This window comes from Triticum urartu, chromosome 7 (assembly GCF_003073215.2).
Source record: "Triticum urartu cultivar G1812 chromosome 7, Tu2.1, whole genome shotgun sequence".
NCBI classification, from domain to species: Eukaryota; Viridiplantae; Streptophyta; class Magnoliopsida; order Poales; family Poaceae; genus Triticum; species Triticum urartu.
The window spans coordinates 289,179,773-289,202,086 of NC_053028.1; positions in this window are offsets into that span (position 1 = coordinate 289,179,773).

Sequence of the window (22,314 nt, forward strand, 5' to 3'; positions counted from 1 at the left end):
GATTTTAACTCTGCCCATGAGCCGATGGAATTGGGTGGCAACCCTTTCAACCAAGTGCGAGTTTTTCCATCCAACATCATAGTGAAATACTTAGCCATCGCTGCATCGCTGACCTCCAATACCTCCATGGCCATCTCATAACTTTCAATCCATGCCCCAAGCTGCAAGTCGGCCGTGAAATTAGGCACCTTACGAGGCCCTTTAAAGTCCTTGGGCAAGCGCTCATTACTTAGAGCCGGCACCAAGCAAGGGACACCTGTTGTTCTTGTGGCCACTCCTGCCTCAACAGAGGTTGCCGGATAAACCGGAAAAGCCTGATGAGCCGCCTGCTCAGCTTCTAGTTGAACCGCCCACTTAGCCTCTTGACGGATTCTCTCCTGATCCGCCAAGTTAAGGGCTCCACAGTGTGCCGGCTCATGCCTGCGTAGTTCGTTACGGCGTTGGGCATTGCTCGACATAGCGGCTGAGTCCATATGGCTGCTATAGCTCGGGCTTCGGCTTAGGCGAGGGGTTGAATGGATTCTGTCCCGACTGTAAGAGTACGCATCCTACTGCGCCAGAGCCGTCTGAAGAAGTTCTCTCACCCTTTGTGTTTCAATCGCTGTCGGAGAGTCGCCTTCCATCGGGAGAGCCGCCAAACGAGCCGACGCGGCGATGAGATTCTCCAAAGGGTTAGAAAAGTGACCCGGTGGTATTGGTGTGTCATGAGGCGGAGCAGTATTCATACGGGGTGGCTCCATGGCCCGTGGTTGAACCGGCGCCCCAGCCCTGGGTGTCGTGGTCCGGTTTGCCTCTGGCAGGTTACTTGGATCGGCCCCGGGGGTGTGGAAGAGATTCCTAGGGTCGTAAGTCAGAGGCAGACATGACTAAGTTTTCTGATGCCTTCTCCCCATGACCTCGTTTGACACGTTCATATCCACCGAGAGCCGGAAAGTCTCCGCTTGAAGCTGCTGAGCACGAGCATCCAAAGCCGCCTGCTCGACAGCCATCCTGACCTCTTCTGCTACTAAATTTGCCTTGGCCTGTGCCATCTCTTCGCGTAGTCGTGCCACCTCCGCGTCATGCTGAGCCTTATCCGCCGGCTCCACTACAGCGGCCAACAGAGCCGTCAACTTATCCATGAGGTCCATTAGCAGTTGAGCCGGGGGGGTGCAGGGTCTCCTGACCCGGCTGCTGTTGACCCGATGGTTATTGCTGCCACAGCCGTAGAGTTCTGCCCGGGTTGAGTGCCAGCCATGAAAACTCCGGCTCGATTCGGCGGCTCAGAGACGTCCGGAATACTGCTGCCATCGGAACAGCCCCCAAGCACGCCATCTTGTAGCTGATGCAAAGAATCTGTCTCGTCTGAGGACGACTCACCGTCAGAACAGATGGTTGTCTCACCGCCATCCACTGATTCTTCAGAGAACTCACCTCCATGGATGCAACCCACGAAGGCATGTCTTACGGCAGGTTGAGCCCGGGCGGATCTCGCGCACTGAGCCGTCTCGATGAGGTTGGTGCAGACGTCCGGCTCCGGGCCCGACTCACCGATCCAGCCGATGAAGACATGGATTCCGCCAAAGGGGACCTGGTACCCGTACTCAATTGAGCCGGCCTCGGGGCCCCAGCCTTTGTCGTTGATGTAGAGCTTGCCGCGACGACTCTTGGTCATCCGGCCCACAGTGTATCCCTTGAGCCCTTCGAAGTTGCCCTTCAAGAACTCAAATCCACCGTGCGCTGGCCCCACGGTGGGCGCCAACTGTCGTGGAATTGTCACGACAGATTTCCTTACAAAAGGACTTAGTCGTAGGGCCATCGCAGCTAGGAAGCTTAAAGGGGTTAATCGGGAAAAAGGACACGAGTGGTTTATACTAGTTCGGCCCCTTACGATGAAGGTAGAAGCCTACGTCTAGTTGTGCTGGAATTGCTGGGATTTCGATGACCAGGGAGAGAATCCGCTTTGCCTGGCTTCAATTTGTTGTTTTCTTGCCCTAAGCCGCCGACGGGTCGTCCCCTTATATACATGGGTTGACGCCTGGCGGCCTACAGAGTCCCGGCCAGCTCATAAAATGTGTACGGCTCGGTGACTTCTTTATATGCCTTTCTTTACAAGTCTTTCTTTACATACGGCGGTTTACAATATTGGGCTTTAAGCCGCCTCTAGGCTTAGGCCTTCTACAAGTCTTAATAAACCATCACCTTGAATATTATTGGGCTTCTTTTGTAACCCGTCATTGGGGTTGACCCGGCCCCTCCTGGGCGGGTCATACCTGGTAGCTATATCCCCAACAAGTCTCCTCCCTTTAATTCTCCGACGATGATTAACTCTGGACGGCGAAACGCTGCCGGATCGTGAAGACTGCACGCTTGCAACCAAGTAGAGAGGACGTGCTTTCGGTCTCCGGTTCGAGGGGCTGTTTGTGGGCGGTACAAGGGATCGTTCATCGATGGTTTGAGGGACTCCAAGTACGATTTACAACGACATGTTCTTCTTTCACTGCAACTTGGTGACGGTAACGACCGTGATCTCAACCCATTATGCATCTTCATATTGATCTTGGGTGATCGTAGGTGCGGAAATTTTGTTTTCTCCTACATTTCCCAACAGTTGCATCATGAGCAGTTTTATGTGTAGATGCAGGTTACGATCTAGATCACATGTGATTGTGAGGGTTGATCTTATTGCTATGCTTCCCTCGAGTGTTGCTTTGGTTTAATTCATCGACAGCATGGTGTCGCTATGTTACAAGGTTCTGATAATAGATCGGCTCTGGCCGTCGACGATCTGCTAATGAGTTTATGTATATCATGTGGTATAGCCTTCATCATGATAATGAGTTTATGTATGATATGATTATATGTTGTAATGTTAAGTGGCCTGCGCGTCACGACATGATGGCTGGAGACACGAGAATGCCACATTAATGTAAAATTCATAGATATAGCCTACATGTTATAGGTAACGATGGCAACCGTACACAGAGGACCCCGAAGAGGAGAAGGTGTATTTGGTGCGGGATGAGGAGCTATAATTTCATGCCACGGCAGAATTTATGAATTTGGTGCCATGACAGTGTTGAAATGGTCGGCACGACAAAATTTTCTGAAATTGCCGCCACTGCAACGTTTTTTAAACCATTGCCATGGAAATGAAATATTAGCCGTCACGATGCTTCAGCAGAAGGTTGAAGGTGATCATGGAGGATTCCCAAGGCCCAGGGCTATACCATATCATGCTTTATGAATTGCTTGAGATGTTTATCCCTTTGTTGTTTGCACCCATTGATTGTGCCGTATTCAATTATAAGGGCGATCTCTCACAGTAAGTATCAAGTTAAAAGGTGCTCTTCCTAGTGTTGCAACCGTCTATAACATGTAGCGTTACGGAGTGCGTCATGTCCACATGAGTACAAACGGGGCGTGAGGTGTAAGAAAAGCGAGGTCAGACCGAGCAAGCAGATAACACTCGGTTGTCTTGAAGTTCTTGCTGAATCATTCTGAGCTCGGAGCACAAAACATCGAAAGATGAACAAGAGTCATATGGAGATATGATCGACAATAGTTTGCCTAGCGGTCAAAATTCCCGTCATCAGTGATGTCCAAGGTTGTCAGAATCATGATTTTGAATCGAATCGGAGCTCTGATGGTAGTATCACAAATAGTAGAATCTTCACTATTAGGATCGTAAAAATGTAGATTATATGAACTAAAATCGTAGAATTAGAGGGGTTAGTTTGGATCGTAAAGTCGTAGAATCGTATAACAGAATCGTGATTCCGACAACCTTGGTGATGTCCACATCAATGACTACGAACTACATTAGGATCTTGAATCACTCACTATCAATTATGAGGGATATTGATTTGAGTGGGAGCGCATTTATGTATTAGTTAAGTTTAATCACTAGTGCAAATTAATTATGAAGGATATTTATGTGTAGTTTGCATTATAGTTGTAGAACTATGGCTGACGGTTCCACATTTTTGTTGAAATTGATTGACTGTTATTTATCTGGTTGAATCTTTATGATTGAGAGGATCGTCCTCTAAGAAGTGCCAAGAAGGATTTTCTTTCCTACTGCATGCTTGCAATGTTCTCCTGCTAATGCTATGGATGACAACGTAGCTTCAAGCGACATCAAATGGAATTTCTGGCACCGTTGCCAGGGAGGATCTTCAACATATACCAGGTTCCTAATCACAAATCTCATCTCCTTGCAATTTACATTATTTGCCATTTGCCTCTTGTTTTCCTCTCCCCCACTTCACAAAAAATTGTCGTTTTATTCGCCTCTCTTTTTCTGTTTGCCGTTTTCTTGCCGGATCTGTCTTTGTGTGCAACCTTGTTTGCCATTATTATCATTATGGATAGTTCTTCCTCTATTGCTTGCACTCCTGAGAATGAAGTTCTCAACTTTAAACAAAGGGGAGGAGGAAATTTAAAAGATGCTTGGTATAGGATTTGCAATGCTCATAATAGATCTACCCGTAAGCAATCCACTGTTGTTCTTCTTCGATGCTTGGTATACGATTACCGATGGAAATTTCCTGATGTGTCCCTCTCTTGATGCTTTCAATGCTATGGGAAATTTAGTGGGATCACCACCTCTCATGATTAATGAAACAACTTTGACTCTTGAGTATGTTATGGAAAGACTAGATGCTATTGAGAAGAAAATGCTCACCGAAGATAATATGGAAATTATAGATAAAAAGATGCATAATTTTGCCACTAATATTGGTCAAAACCGGGAGATATTCTTAAGTTGTTAAAAGATAAGGGTACCATAATCCATGAAAGAATAGAAGAAACTACGTCTTGGATTGATAAATTAGAAGAAATCTTTAGTAATCTAAGCACGGCTTTTGCTTCCGCTAAAACTATCGAGAAAACTCCCATAAAGAGTGGTAGATCCAAGAACAAGGGTGCAACTAATAGTAATAGTAATAAAGGAGATCTTAAGATGATTAGTATTCACCCGGATTTTGTTGAAGTGATAAGAGATCCCTTTTGCAAGAATGAAATCTTCAAATTTACTCCTAGGAGTATTGCTATTGAAAGTATTTATGCTAAATCTCTAAAGGATTCTAAGTGTTTGATTGAAGAGTTGGATCAAGATGACAAAACATAGATCCTTGCTTTATGCCTAGCTAAGGGCGTAAAACTATAGCGCTTGTTGGGAGGCAACTCATTGAATAAATTTTATTTTTGCTTTTTTGTTTTTCTATTCTTGAGTGTTAGCACAATTATGCTACTGTCATGATTGTGTTTTTTGTGTTTTAATTAGTGTTTGTGCGAAGTAAAGCCTTTAGGACCTTCTTGGGTGATAGTTGTTTGATTTTGCTGAAAAAACAGAAAGTTTTGCGCTCACAAAAACAATTATCATTTTTTACCAGAGAGCGATAAAATATCCATTCCAATTACAGTAGAGCAATATACAAAATTTTTAGGCGGTCCTAATTTTTCAGAATTTTTCGAGTTACATAAGTATTTGAAATAGTCAGATTACTACAAACTGTTCTGTTTTGACAGATTCTGTTTTCTTTGTGTTGTGTGCTTATTTTGATGGCTCTATGGTTTTTTTTGATGAGTTTTTGCCATAGAAAAGTTGGAATACAGTATATACAATGCAAAAAAATATGAATAGGTTTGATACAACACTTCTAGTAGTGATCTATTTTTCTTACACTAACGGATCTCACGAAGGTTTTGTTGAGTTTTTTGTGATTGATGTTTTCAAGGTTTGGGTTATCTTACGATGGATGAAGGAAGGATAGAATCCCAAGATATTATCCAAAAATGAGCAACCAACTAAGCTTGGGGATGCCCCTGAGTGGCATCCCTGCTTTCTTCCAACGACTATCGGTATTTTACTTGAAGCTATATTTTTAGTCATCACATGATATGTGTTTTGCTTGGAGCGTCTTGTATGATATGAGTCTTTGCTTGTTTTATTTTGTGTTTTAAGTCATCAATCCTTGCTGGACACACTTATTTGGGAGAGCCAAAATTATGTCATGACTTGTGAGAATTACTCTCTATGCTTCACTTAAATTTTTATGAGCTATGGACTTGCTCTAGTGCTTCGCTTATATCTTTTTTAGCACGGTGTGCTTTGTATTTTTTGAAGAAATGCTCTCTTGATTCACTTAGATTTATTTTAGAGTTAGTAAAATTTTCAAGAAATTCTCTCCTGCTTCACTTAAATTAATTTGAGAGAAATAAAAATTATGCTCATGATCTTCACTTATATTTGTTTGAGCTTATGAAAAGCAACACATGAAAATTAGTCCCAAAGTGATAGATATCCAAGAAGGATATAATAAAAACTTTCATGAAGATCATTGGACAAAATAAACTTGATTCTTTGTAATAGTTTTGAGATATGATGATGTGATATGTGAGTCATCTTGATTAGTAATTATGCTTTAGTAAGAATATTGGTGTTAAGGTTTGTGATTCGCTATGCAAGTACGAAAGTCAATAGTCATGCAATGAAATTATATCCTACTTGTGGTGCATAATTCCGTGTTATTTATGCTTAATGCTTGCTTATGAGATTATCCGTTTCTTGGTTGGTCGCTTCTCGATCTTTTGCTAGCCTTCATTTTGCACCAAGTATGATCACTACTTGTGCATCCAAAAACCTTTAAACCAGTGTTGCCACATAAGTCCACTATACCTACCTATATGCGGTATTCTTTTGCCGTTCTAAGAAAATTTTCCTGTGCCATCTCTAATTTTCAAAAATAAACTTCTCTTTTGTGTGTTCATTTCGCTCGTGGAGCAGTGAGGGGTGGCTAATATTTTTCATGCTAGATGTGTTGTTCTCAAGATGAGTGTTTATTCACTTGTCATTGCACGAGATTAAGTCAAAGGTATTAGGGATGCCCAGTCCCTAAATGCAAAAAAATGAATTTACTTTATGTTGTCAAATAATAAATTCCTTGGAAAGTGTTGGTATGGAGGGCACCCGTGGATACAGTTAGCCATGGAAAGTGAAAGTATGGTGGAAAAAGGAATAAACTTTATTTTCTGTTCGGCAACCACCTATGATATATCTATGCATGGAAAGTATTGGGAACTCTAAGTCGTTTTCATTGGTGGGATGGATACACCTCCAAAATGTTTTTATCTCTAAGTTTTTTTTTCTTTGAGCTCTGGCACCTCTTCAAATCCCTACTTCCCTTTGCGAAGGGCCTTTCTTTTCCTTTATGAAATTTTTATTTTTGAATTTGAGTCTCCATCTTCTCTTATAAAAGCACCAACTAGGAGGCAATATGATCATACTTAAGTATTCGAATGTGTTTCATGAATGGATCAATGGTTGAGCATGATGGGCTAGGGATAACTTATTTCAGTGTTGATATTTTGAAAGACATGGTTGCTTGTTGATATGCTTGAGTATCTAAATTATTATGTCAAAACTATACTATTGCTTTGAATCACATAAATGTCCAATTTTCCATGCTATAAAGAAAAGAATATGATATGACATGATAGGCAACATTCCACATCAAAAATTCTGTTTTTATCACTTCCATACTCGAGGACGAGTAGGAGTTAAGCTTGGGGATGCTGATACGTCTCCAACGTATCTATAATTTTTGGTTGTTCAATGCTATTATATTATCAATCTTGGATGTTTAATAATCATTTTATAGCCATTTTATATCATTTTGTGGTACTAACCTATTGACATAGTGCCAAGTGCCAGAAAATCAATATCAGACGGAGTCCAAATGCCATGAAACTTTACGGAGAATTTTTATGGGCTAGAAGGAACACAACGGGCCCTGGCTGCGCCTGGGGGGGTGTCCCGAGGGGGGCACAACCCACCAGGGCGCGCCAGGAGGCCCAGGCGCGCGCTGGTGGGTTTTGCCCACCTCGGGTGCCCCCGGACCACCTATTTTATCTATAAATACTGAAATATTCCCAAAACCCTAGGAGAGTCGATGAAATATTGATCCAGCTGCTGCAGAGTCCAGAACCACCAGATCAAATCTAGACACCATCTCGGATGGGGTTCACCACCTCCATTGGTGCCTCTCCGATGATGCCTGAGTAGTTCTTTGTAGACCTTTGGTTCCGTAGTTAGTAGCTAGATGGCTTCATCTCTCTCTCTCTCTCTCTCTTGATTCTCAATACAATGGTCTCTTGGAGATCCATATGATGTAACTCTTTTGCGATGTGTTTGTTGGGATCGATGAACTTTGAGTTTATGATCAGATCTATCCTTTTATATCCATGAAAGTATTTGAGTTTCTTTGATCTCTTTTATGCATGATTAGTTATAGCCTCGTATTTCTTCTCCATCATTTGGGTTTTGTTTGGCCAACTTGATCTATTTATCTTGCAATGGGAAGAGGTGCTTTGTAGTGGGTTTGATCTTACGGTGCTTGATCCCAATGACAGAAAGGGAAACGACACGTATGTATCATTGCTACTAAGGATAAAACGATGGGGTCTATCTCTACATAGATAGATCTTGTCTACATCATGTCATCGTTCTTATTGCATTACTCCATTTTTTCATGAACTTAATACACTAGATGCACGCTGGATAGCGGTCGATGTGTGGAGTAATAGTAGTAGATGCAGGCAGGAGTCGGTCTACTAATCTTGGACATGATGCCTATATAATGATCATTGCCTGGATATTGTCATGATTATTTGAAGTTCTATCAATTGCCCAACAGTAATTTGTTTACCCACTGTTTGCTATTTTTCTCGAGAGAAGCCACTAGTGAAACCTACGGCCCCCGGGTCTTCTTTCTCATATATTTGCTTTTGCGATCTATTTTTATTTTCTTTTATTTTTTAGATCTATTAATCCAAAAACCCCAAAATACTTTGCTGCTCTTTATTTTATTTGCGATCTATTTATCCAATCTATTACAACCTTTTTACCGTCACGCACCAATTTCTGGCACCGTTACCCGAAAGGGATTGACAACACCTTTAACACGTCGGGTTGGGAGGATTTGTTATCTGTGTGCAGGGGCTATTTACATTGTTTTGCTTGGTTCTCCTACTGGTTCGATAACCTTGGTTTCATATCTAAGGGAAATACCTACAGCCGATGTGCTGCATCATCCCTTCCTCCTTGGGGAAATACCGACGTAGCTTCAAGCGACATGAATAGCCATAATGGTAAAGCAAGCAAACGAGCGAACAAAAATATTTTTGTGTTTTTGTATTTTTATGAGAAGTTGGGGAGATGAAAACGAAAGGCAAAGGCAAATAAAAAGTACATCTAGTAGATGATAGTTTGTGTATAGGTACTTGATAGGTTTTCATGACGTCTCCCTGGGAACGACGCCGGAAATTCTTCCTACGACTTGTGAGTTGTGTTGGGATTTTACCCGAAGAGGAGGGGAGATGCAGCATAGTAGAGATAAGTATTTCCTCGATGAAAAGCAAGGTTTATTGAACCAATAGGAGAATCACGCAAAGCCTCGTGAACAGCACATGCACACACAAAAGCAAATACTTGCACCCAACGTGGGCAATAGGGTTGTCAATCCCCTTGAGGTCCTTATTTGCAAGGATCAAATCTTGTATAGGTAGATGGATAATTGCAAAACAAAATAAATGAAATAAAATTGCAGCAAAGAAATTTTGGTTTTATAATATGATTAAGGTAGACCAGGGGGGCGTAGTTTTCACTAGAGGCTTCTCTCTCGAACATATAGCAAATGGTTGTGAAAAAATTACTGTTGGGCAATTGATAGAAAAGCGCATAGTTATGACGATATCCAAAGCAGCGATCATGTATATAGGCATCACATCCGAGACAAGTAGACCGATTCCTGCCTGCATCTACTACTATTACTCCACCAATCGACCGCTATCCAGCATGCATCTATGGTATGGAGTTCATGAAAAATGGAGTAACGCCTTAAGCAAGATGACATGATGTAGACAAAGTAAACCCAATCAATATGAATAAACCCAATTGTTTTACCCTTAAGGGCAACAATACAAATACGTGTCTTATCCCCTTCTGTCACTGGGATATAGAGCATTACAACATTGAACCCATCACAAAGCACCCTCTCCAACTGAACATAAATCAATCTAGTTGGCAAAACCAAATGGATAGATCAGAGAGAAATACAAAGCAATAACTATCATGCATAATAAAGTTCAGAAAAGACTCAATTACTTGTCATGAATATTTAGATCATACACCCATATTTCGTCAGATCCCAACAAACACACCACAAAAGAAGATTACATCATATAGAACTCCAAGAACACTGAGAACATTGTAGTGAAGATCAAAGAGAGAGAAGAAGCCATCTAGCTACTAGCTATGGACCCGTAGGTCTGTGGTGAACTACTCACGCATCATCGAAAGGAAACAAGGATGATGTAGAATCCCTCCGTAATCGATTCCTCTCCTGGCAGAGTACCAAAAAAGGCCTCCAGATGGGATCGCGGAAGAACAGAAGCTTGTGGCAGAGAAAAAGTGTTTCGGGTGGATCTCTGTTGGTTTGGGAATATTTGGGAATTTATAGAAGTGGAATTAGGTCAAACGAAGCTGCATGGGGCCCACTAGTACATCGAGCTCCTAAACAAATGGTTACTAACCCCTTTCCGCGACGGCATTTGGAACCGTCGCCAAGTGAGTGTGGGCGATAGGGGGGTCCTTCCCACACGACCCAGAAACCGTCGGGGATATGCCCTACTGGCGTGCACGCTCGCCAAAATGAGACCGTGTGCGACCGGCGAGCACTCAAATACGGAAATACGTACAGTAGAGATAGAAAATACAATTATACGGTGAAATTGTTTCCGGTCGCAAGTACACCCCACACACTCAGTCCCCGCCAAACGTTTCCATTCGTATGTACATCCCACACAGTCGCTCCAAGGAAAACGTTTCCGTTCATAGGGTACATCACAAACATTTTTTGCCGTTAAATCATTTGCGTTATTGAATGTATCGCACACGGTCCATAGAATAAACCGTGTGGCAAAGTCTATCCAGCACACATAGTTTTTATGTGGTAAGCATTTGCGCAAGGTGGCCTAACGCAAACAGTTTTCAAGAGAAAGTCGTGTGTGATTCTTCGTTGATCCAACACGGCTTATTCCTAGAAACTGTGTGCGTTGCCTGAGGTCATCGCCCACGGTATTTTTTCAACAACCGTTTGCAATAGCAAAACCCAATTAGCAGGCTAATTCATCGTTAGCAGGCTAATTATCCGATTATTCATAATCCATTTATTAATCTAATTGACATTCCATATTAAGCACACAATATATTTCATTTTCGTAATTAAAATACATCAGAGTACAACATCATATAGCTTCAGCACTCACCTACCCCATTACACAACTACACCAGGACCAAGTTCCACATGCAACATCTATAACCTTTCGAAATTAGCATCATAGACGGTACATAGACAGGTGTATCTCATCTGGAAAATTGCTGAAGCAGAAGGCGAATATTGAGCCTTCATTGATGTTGAAGGTCTTTGTAAATTTAGGCCAGTGCCTGTGGATGATTGACCGTCCATCCTTCGTCCTCTTCAGGAACACTTCAATATTGAACCGTGTGTGTTGTATGAATACCTTCCTCGCCTCCTGACCATACAGGTGGTTTGAGAGGTAATCATCAGTTAACTGCTTTGGAAAGGCCTGAAAACAAGGATGTGCATAAATATCTTCTCTATATTGGAAATGGGGCAAAGGAATAAAAAAGGTAAGGTATAATAGTTAGTACCATCCTGTAGTGAACTGATGTCTCCTTCATTGTGCAGACAAAGACCCTGTTGTTTTTTGTCGCTAATTTCTTTAACCTAACAATATTTATGAGTTTCTTGACTTGACTGATATTCATGGACAAATAATTTCCCCATATGCAAAAGGGTCGAACAGTGGGTCAAAACCTCTGACAGCAGGACCTACATGTGCAAGACCAAATTGTTAAAAACCTAAATATTAGAATGGTTCCTCCAATTGCACAATAATTTTCTATTAGACAACGGACCATGCACGTGGTAACCTCGATTGTAAACCTCAGTGCTTCCCATTGTTTCCCTGTCCCTGCAACACATATAAGGTAGTAGTCATCAGGTTAAGTAAGGTTCACATGCTATTAGTAAAATATGTTGTTGAAAAATAAGCACATTGCAGATTCATCAGATTAATTCAAGCCACACGGAAAACCCATTTATCCAAACCAAGCATGATTAAGAACTAGGAAATATAGCACTTGTATATGTTTCTCATGTATTAGGTGCAGCCAAATTCGATTTATTCCTGACATGCACAATAATACAAAATTCTACCGACGACAATTGGACATCGCATTGCAGAATTGAACCAAGCAGTTAACTAAACACCACAACAAATGAACCAACATTAACTGAGCACCACATTGCACAATATAACATACTCCTAATAGAAGACCGGGCAGTTAACCAAACCAAACAGTTAACTACAACCAATTGTAGCAATCGTATTTGTTTCTCATGTATTTACTACAGCCAAATTCAATTTATTCCTCACATGGTATACAATAACAAAATGCACCCACAACTATTGAATATCACATTGCAGAATTGAACCAAACAGTTAACTAAACACCACAACACAAATGAACCAAGCGTTAACTGAGCACCACATTGCACAATGCATAACCAAACCAAGCATGCTTGACAACTTGGAAATATAGCAATTGTATTCGTTTCTCATGTATTTTGTAAAGAAAAATTCAATTTATTTCTCACACGGAAGACAATACAAAATTGCAGCTTGAGGAATTGAAGATCACATTTGCATAATTGAACCAAACAATTAACTGAAGATGACAACTAATTAACAAAACAGTTAATAAGTGAGCACCACACTGCACGACATATAGAACATATACACTAGAGCAATAGATTGCATGGTAAAATTAGATAGCACAATTCACTAGAATTTTTGAAGGAAAGGCAGGAGCAGCACATGCAACGGGTAAACCGTGAAGGAAATATGCCCTAGAGGCAATAATAAAGTTTTTATTTATATTTCCCTATATCATGATAAATGTTTATTATTCATGCTAGAATTGTATTAACTGGAAACTTAGTACATGTGTGAATACATAGACAAACAAAGTGTCCCTAGTATGCCTCTACTTGACTAGCTCGTTAATCAAAGATGGTTATGTTTCCTGACCATATACATGTGTTGTCATTTGATGAACGAGATCACATCATTAGAGAATGATGTGATGGACAAGACCCATCGGTTAGCTTAGCACTATGATCGTTTAGTTTATTGCTATTGCTTTCTTCATGACTTATACATGTTCCTATAAATATGACATTATGCAACTCCCGAATACTGGTGGAACACTTAGTGTGCTATCAAACGTCACAACGTAACTGGGTGATTATAAAGATGCTCTACATGTGTCTCCGATGTTTTTGTTGAGTTGGCATAGATAGAGATTAGGATTTGTCACTCCGTGTATCGAAGAGGTATCTCTGGGCCCTCTCGGTAATGCACATCACTATGAGCCTTGCAAGAAATGTGACTAATGAGTTAGTCACGGGATGATGCATTAAGGAATGAGTAAAGAGACTTGCCGGTGATGAGATTGAACTAGGTATGATGATACCAACGATCGAATCTCAGGCAAGTAACATACCGATGACAAAGGGAACAACGTATGTTGTTATGTGGTTTGACCGATAAAGATCTTCATAGAATATGTAGGGCCCAATATGAGCATCCAGGTTCCGCTATTGGTTATTGACCGGAGATGTGTCTCGGTCATGTCTACATAGTTCTCGAACCCGTAGGGTCCGCACGCTTAATGTTCAATGACGATTTGTATTATGAGTTATGTGATTTGATGACCAAACTTTGTTCGGAGTCCCGGATGAGACCACGGACATGACGAGGAGTCTCGAAATGGTCGGAAGGTAAATATTCATATATTGGAAGGCTATATTCGGACATCGGAAATGTTCCGAGTGATTCGGGTATTTTTCGGAGAACCGGGGAGTTACGGGAATTCACCGGGGGGAGTATTGGGCCTTATTGGGCTTTAGTGGAAAGGAGAAATGGGCCACAAAGGGAGGCAGCGTGCCCCCCATGGGCTGGTCCGAATTGGACTAGGAGGGGGCGGCGCCCCCCTCTTTCCTTCTTCCTCTCCCTCTCCTTCCTTCTTCTCCTACTAGGACTAGGAAAGGGGGAAACCTACTCCTACTAGGAGTAGGAATCCCCCCTTGGGGCATGCCCCTTGAGGCCGGCCCTCCTCCTCCCCTCCTTTATATACGGGGGAGGGGCACCCCATCGACACACAAGTTGATAGTTTGCTATGTGCGGTGCCCCCCTCCACAGTTTTCCACCTCGGTCATATTGTCGTAGTGCTTAGGCGAAGCCCTACGTCGGTAACTTCATCATCACCGTCAAAATGCTGTCGTGCTGAGACAACTCACCCTCGGCCTCAACTGGATCAAGAGTATGAGGGACATCACCGAGCTGAACATGTGCAGATCGCGGAGGTGCCGTGAGTTCAGTACTTGATCGGTTGGATCGCGAAGACGTTCGACTACATCAACCGCGTTACTAAACGCTTCCGCTTTTGGTCTACGAGGGTACGTAGACACACTCTCCCCTCTCATTGCTATGCATCTCCTAGATAGATCTTGCGTCATCGTAGGAAATTTTTTGAAATACTACCTCCCCAACAAACCGAGCATGCTTAACTGGCGAGCTAGCAAATGGCAAGGTGCTCCTTCAAGATCTGGGGGTCAACACAAATAGCAGCCATCTCGACTGAGGGAGTCCTGGATTAGGGGGGTCTCCGGACAGCCGGACTATATCCTTTGGCCGGACTGTTGGGCTATGAAGATACAAGATTGAAGACTTCATCCCGTGTCCGGATGGGACTCTACTTGGCGTGGAAGGCAAGCTAGGCAATACGGATATGTATATCTCCTCCTTTGTAACCGACCTTGTGTAACCCTAGCCCTCTCCGGTGTCTATATAAACCGGAGGGTTTTAGTCCGTAGGACAACATACAATCATACCATAGGCTAGCTTCTAGGGTTTAGCCTCTCTGATCTCGTGGTAGATCAACTCTTGTAATACTCATAGCATCAAGAACAATAAAGCAGGACGTAGGGTATTACCTCCATCAAGAGGGCCCGAACCTGGGTAAACATCGTGTCCCCTGCCTCCTGTTACCATCCGCCTTAGATGCACAGTTCGAGATCCCCTAACCGAGATCTGCCAGTTTTCACATTGACATTGGTGCTTTCATTGAGAGTTCCAGTGTGTCGTCACCATAAGGCTTGATGGCTCCTTCGATCATCGCTAGCGATATGGTCCAGGGTGAGGCTTTCCTCCCCGGACGGATCTTCGTATTCGGTGGCTTCGCACTGCGGGCCAATTCGCTTGGCCATCTGGAGCAGATCGAAAGCTATGCCCCTGGCTATCAGGTCAGATTTGGAAACTTGAACTACACGGCCGACATCCGCGGAGACTTGATCTTCGACGGATTCGGGCCCATGTCGGATGCACCGTACTGTCGTGACGAGCATGACGTAATTCTACCGTCGGACAGTGTTCGGGAGATCGCATCCGCAACTACTCCGTCCTGCAATCCGGAGCAAGTTGCGCCATCCGAGAGCGGAGGGATGGCCCCTGCCATGGAGGCCACACTCTCAGTGGCGATAGAGCCGGATACTGACTTCACCCCTTACGAGAGCCGCGTTGCCGAACCACTGGATTTATCCCCGACCACGGACTCTGAGCCGCCCACATCCTTGCCTGTCGAATCCGATGGGGCGCCGATCATGGGGTTCACCTCCGCAGATATCTTTCAGCACTCACCTTTCGGAGGTGTGCTAAATTCAATAAGGTCTCTCTCCCTGTCAGGAGAACCTTGGCTGAACTATGTCCGGCTAGAATGGGATGCGGACGACGAAGAAATTCGCTACCCACCCACCACCCACTTAATAGCCACTGTCGACGACTTAACCGACATGCTCGACTTCGACTCCAAAGACTCCGACGGCATGGACGATGAAGCCGGAGACGAACAATAACCACTGCCCTCGGGGCACTGGACCGCCACCTCATCATATGATATATACATGGGGACACCCCCAAAGAAGCCAATGGCGATGAGACAGCGGAGGATGACCCCTCCAAGAAGCAACCCAAGCACCGACGTCAGCGGCGACGCTCTAAGTCCCGCCATAGCAAAACAGCGATAATAATAGTCCACGCGACTCTGGAAGAGACGACAACTGCACCACCCCGGTGGCAGAACACGATCAAGATGCAAACTGCAAACATAGTACGGATCCAATGTCCGAACATGATGACGCCAAAGATAAGCCTCATCAATCCCCGTCTAGGGAAGAAAACAGTCCGGACGAAGGTGCACGCATCATCCCGGAAACACACTTGGAGCAAGAGAACCTCCGCAGAAGGCTTATTGCCATAGCGAGAAGCCTGAAGAAACAGAAGCAAAGGCTCAAGGTCGCACAAGATACACTCAACAGCAAGTGGAACAAAGTAACAACGTATGGTGGAAGTTACCATCCAAATAGCTACCCAAAGCGCAAGCTATTACCGGAATTTGATGATGAGGCCTTAGAGACCATATAGCCGAAAAGTGATACGGCCAACCGGCCAGATCCACCACCCTGTGAACGCGATAGAGCGGCTAACAAAGTCACACATAATTCAACACATGATCTACGTGAGAACTTGCGTCAAAAATCCGGCGTGACCAGATCTATCTACGGATCTAGGAAGCATGCTACGGTACACAACCAAGAATACTACAACCGTCCGAACACCATGGTGCATCCCAATACAGGGGTGCCGCACACCCCTTATGTTTCACTGATGAGGTGCTGGATCATGAATTCCCAGAGGGATTCAAACCAGTGAACATAGAGGCGTACGATGGAACCACAGACCCTGGAGTCTGGATAGAGGACTTCATCCTCCATATTCATATGGCTCGTGGAGACGATCTCCATGCCATTAAATACTTTCCCCTCAAGCTTAAAGGGCCAGCTAGGCACTGGATGAAAAGCCTCCCCGAAAACTCAATTGGAAGTTGGGAGGAGCTTGAGGACGCTTTCCGGGCCAATTTTCAAGGGACTTATGTCCGACCTCCGGATGCAGACGATTTAATTCATATAATCCAACAGTCCGGAGAGTCCTCCTGAAAGCTTTGGAACAGGTTCCTGACCAAGAAGAACCAAATTGTCGACTGTCCGGACGCCGAAGCCTAAGCAGCTTTTAAACACAGCGTCCGAGATGTATGGCTCGCCAGACAGCTCGTTCAAAAAAACCTAGAACAATGGCAGCCCTAACAAGCCTCATGACCCGCTTTTGTGCGGGTGAGGACAGCTGGTTGGCCCGTAGCAGCACCAGCGACCCAAGCACATCCGAAGTAAGGGATGGTAATGGTAAACCACGACGCAATAAAAACAAGCGTCGAAATAAAGAAGGTAGCCCAGATAACATGGCGGTAAACGCTGGATTCAGGGGCTCCCGACCAGGTCAGCGGAAAAAGCCTTTCAAAGGCAGCAGAGAAGGACAATCTGGCCTAAACAAAATTCTTGACAAACTCTGTCAGATTCACGGCACCCTAGAGAAACCTGCAAATCATACTCATAGAGAATGTTGGGTCTTCAGGCAGGCCGGTAAGCTAAACGCCGAACACAAATGGGAAGAGACACCAAGCGAAGACGAGGATGAACCTCGCCAGCAAAGCGACGAAGGACAGAAAATTTCCCACCAGAGGTTAAAACAGTAAACGTGATGCATGTGACAAAGAGGAGAAGCAATCACGCACTCCGATGCACACGCGCCATAGAGCCCGTCACCCCTAGGTCCAACCCCTGGTTGGCCTGCCCGATCACTTTTGATCGTAGGGATCACGATACAAATATCCGGCGCGAAGGACTGACGGCCTTGGTGTTAGACCCAATAATAAATGGGTACCATTTCACAAGGGTCCTTATGGACGGCGGCAATGATCGAAATATGATATATCAGGACACAGTCTGCAAGATGGGGATAGACCCGACACAAATAAGCCACAGTAATACTACATTCAAGGGAGTAATATCAGGCCAAGAGGCCCACTGCACGGGCTCTCTACTACTAGAGGTGGTATTCGGTTCTCCCGATAACTTCCGAAGTGAAACGTTAACTTTTCACATCGCTCCATTCCAAAGTGATTTTCAAGCACTACTCGGAAGGGCGGCTTTCTCTCGTTTTAACGCAATACCGCATTATGCTTTTCTCACGCTCAAGATGCCCGGTCCACGAGGCATCATCACAGTTAGCAGAAATACCAACCGTTCTTTACGTACGGAAGAGGACGCGGCGGCTCTAACAGCCGCACACTAGACAGCCTCACCAACCAGAAAAAATGGCAAGTCGTCAAGACCACGGAGACAGTTAAACGAGTCCGGCATTCCATCATACATGCATGAAATTGGTTTCCGAACTCTCATAAAACGATACCAGGGGCTTCCCGCGTGTAATCAGGGCCAGCCCGGCTCAACTAGGCTTCTCTGGAATTTTGATAATTCATTCTTCTTTTTGGCACGGCAACTTTCACCTAAGTTCTTTCCTTTTGCAGATGACAATCGTGCTACACCCATCCAGGACACGGCACAACGGAGACACAGGCACAGACGTGCAGCAGGGACCCGCCCAAAGGTTTCTCTTTAGATTAAGACCCTGCGTAAACCTTTTTTACTGTCTCTTGTTGCTCACATCCTCCGGATACTCCACACAACCGAGAAGGATGCCGGTGTTATTTGCATGTGGCCACGCCAGGATTTTGCACGTACCTAGACACGTGGGGTTTCTTATCGAGGGCATTGTTTAGCCCGGTATATGTTATAAAGACCAAACACCTTAGGGAGTGTTCGGCGTCACGAGTTTGGCCCTATATGCATCAGCTCCGAATCATGTCTTTGGTCAAATGTTGGGTTTGCTCGGCTCCCACGTTTTGGTACCTTACGTTCCGTTATATCGGCTAAGGTAGCACTCGGAGGACTACTGCGATTGTGCCCTGGTTCATCTGGATGAGCACCTCAGTAGAGAAAGCCGAAAACTGACTGTCATGATATAGCGAGAGACTGGTCAACCACTCGATGACTGATTAGAATCTTCGGGATTCCTCTGCATTAATGAAGGGCTGTTTCCCGGTCATGTACGTACGCGCCCCGTATTCGGACAAGCGCAGAAGTACCAGGGGTTATATAGTAGCCCCACTGTCAAACTCCTATGGCTAAGTGAAAGTGTTAAAGCAATATAGTCCGATTGCCTCATTCGCTACGCTATGACATCCTTAACGGACCAAGACATTGGATCAAGTGTGGATATGAATCTTTTGCGAACACCCCCGCATTATATGCGTGGGGGCGGAAGCCGACGACTGCAAACTTTCAGGTTATATACATATATACATAAACAGCCGCACAGGAGGCATCATAGTACTTTGGGGCAAAACTATAAATATAGCCTTGATTAATTCAGAAAAACATTGTTTGTACAATGGGACTACATGTCACTGGAAAATAATATTCTTCAAGCACTGAGCCTCTATCGAACGAGCGCCTTCAAGGACTTCTTCAAAGTAGTGCTCGGCAGCCACTCGGCCTATGGTCGAACCCTGTGTCACAACAGTGGTGGCCTCCATCTCCGCCCAGTATGTCTTGACACGGGCAAGGGCCATCCGCGCACCTTCTATGCACGCCGATCTCTTTACAGCTTCGATGCGTGGCACAACACCAAGGAATTGTTGCACTAAGCTAAAGTAGCTATTTGGCCTTGGCCCTCCCGGCCACAGGTGATCCACAACAGACCTCGTGGCAAGTCCGGACAACCTATGGAGCTCGGCCCACCCGGCCAATCGCTCATTCAACAGCAGCAGACGGACTGGAGCGTGAAATTGTGACCAGAAAAGCTTTTCCACTTCGGGACCTTTCTGATCCTTGAAGTACTCGGCCGCATCAGCAGCACTTGCAGCCAAATCCATGTACACGTCCGCAGAACTCCATAGCCGGTCCAGAGGAGAATACTTCGGATGTCCGAACTTAGTCCGCAACAACAATGGCTTCCCAGACACAATATCTGCAGCTTGATTCAGCTCCTCCTTCGTCACTCTAATTTTGGAGCGGGCTTCCTTGGCAGCCACCCGGGCCTTCTCCAGGTCCGTCGCCTTCGCCCGGCTTTCTTCTTCAAGAAGCTGGTGACGGTCAGCAGCATCTTTTAACTCTACATCCATCTTGGCTATTTTTTCCTTGCTCTCGCAATGCGCAGCCTGTTCGACCCTTAACTCTTCGGCCGCCTTTAAAGCGGCCGCATTGCTACTCCTTGCTTGCTCCTTGGCTCGGGCAAGCTCCGCCCGAAGGGTCTCCATGGTGGCAGCTCCATCTGTAGTCACAACATATTAAAGATACTGGCATCATACTGCTCTTATTATGTGACGATCACCAGAAAAAACACTCACCCTGTGCCTCGTCAAGCCGCTTGTTGACAAGCACGATGTCGGCATCTTCCGCATCCACTTACCGCTTTAGTTCGGCAAACCCATCAGTCCAGCTAGCAACCGGAGCTTCAACCACCTGCACATAAAGGCGGTCTGGTTATTACCTGGGACTATGATCCTCTGTTTGTCGCCGTTCTCGACGACAACCAGAGTCTCAGGGGCTACTATCTGCATGGGCATACCTAACGTATGCGGTACTGTTAAAGGCATACATTATTTTCACGTACCTCGAAGCCTTTTAGCAGACTCATAAAAGCTTCGTGCAAACCGCTTTCAGCGGATGAAATCCTTTCAACTACCGTACCCATTAGCGTACGATGCGCTTCCGAGATGGCAGCTTGCCCCAGAAGATCCTTCAGCGCGTCCGACCGCATACTATACGGACCCTTGTTGTCGCTCTCATCAAGAGCCGGATACTGGGGATTTCGGGCAGCCAAAGGGTTATCCTCTGGCCCTAGTGGATCCGGAGATAACCTTCGCGACAACACTTCAAGGTCACCCGCTTCTTGAGCTGGGGATTCCGGGGGAGGCGTTTCGCTCTCCATCATCTCCGGAAGAAGATCCCCCGAAGATGAACTCTGTCGAGAAGGGCTGCGATCCGGACTACAATTTATAAGCATCTGTTATTGTCTTCAGAAGTAAGGTAGGATATCTTCACTATTAAGTGCTTTTTGATTACTTACAGCTCGGTAGAGGGCTGATCCCCGTGCGGACATTGTGCGGCAAGAATACCCTCCGAGGCAGGACCCACTTGCGGAGATTTCTTCTCCCGTTTGGAAACCTTAGTTTCCGGATCTTCAGAGGTAGTCCTCTTCCTTCCCGGGGGAGAGAGAATGTCAGATTCTTCCCCTATGTTATCCTCCCTCGTGGAGGCGCTCATTCCCTCGGATGGAATAGGTAGCGAAGGAGGCCCGCTTTCGCCCTCTTTATTCCCCCCTTCATCTTCCTTTAAGGGCACTAGACAAGGTGCTGGCTCGAGCATCTTTTCCAGCACCAGATTGTCCAAGCCCTCAGGAAGGGGGGCCGAACACCGGATCATCTTCGCCTTTGTTATCCAGTCCTGGTCAAAGAGCGATTCTTCAGAATGATGTCATGATAAATAAAAGGACAGTGTGTTCGTCCATGGGATTACTTACTTGGGCAGCGAGGCGGTTGCAGCTCAGGCCCACGTCCTCGGTGGTGTCCGGACACTCTATTTGGGGTCCGAAGAACGATTTGTACATCTCCTCGTGCGTCATGCCGAGGAAATGTTGAATAGTGCGCGGTCCTTCTGGGTTGAATTCCCACATGCGGAGGGGCCGGCATTTGCAAGGCTGGACTCAACGAACCAGCATAACTTGCATTACCATAACCAGACTGAAATCTCCCTCGAAGAGATCTCGGATACGGCTTTGTAGTATTAGCACGTCCTTGGCTGGACCCTAGCTCCGCCCCCTGCTGATCCATGACATCAGTTGTGGTGGGGGCCCGAGCGAAAGGTGGGGGCAGCTACCCATTTGGCACTTCGGGGAGCTGTGATGTAAAACCACTCCCGCTACCACAATCCGGACACCTCTGGAAAGGAACCCTTTGGCCATGGAGCGTCAGCAATTTTTCTTATTAAAGCACCTCCGCACGCTGCGTACTACCCCTCGACCGTCTTCGGCTTCACATCGAAGGTCTTGATCCACAGGCCGAAGTGAGGGGTAATGCGGAGGAAGGCCTCACATACGACAATGAATGATGAGATGTGAAGAAGGGAATCCGGGGCCAGATCATGAAAATCCAGCCCGTAATAGAAC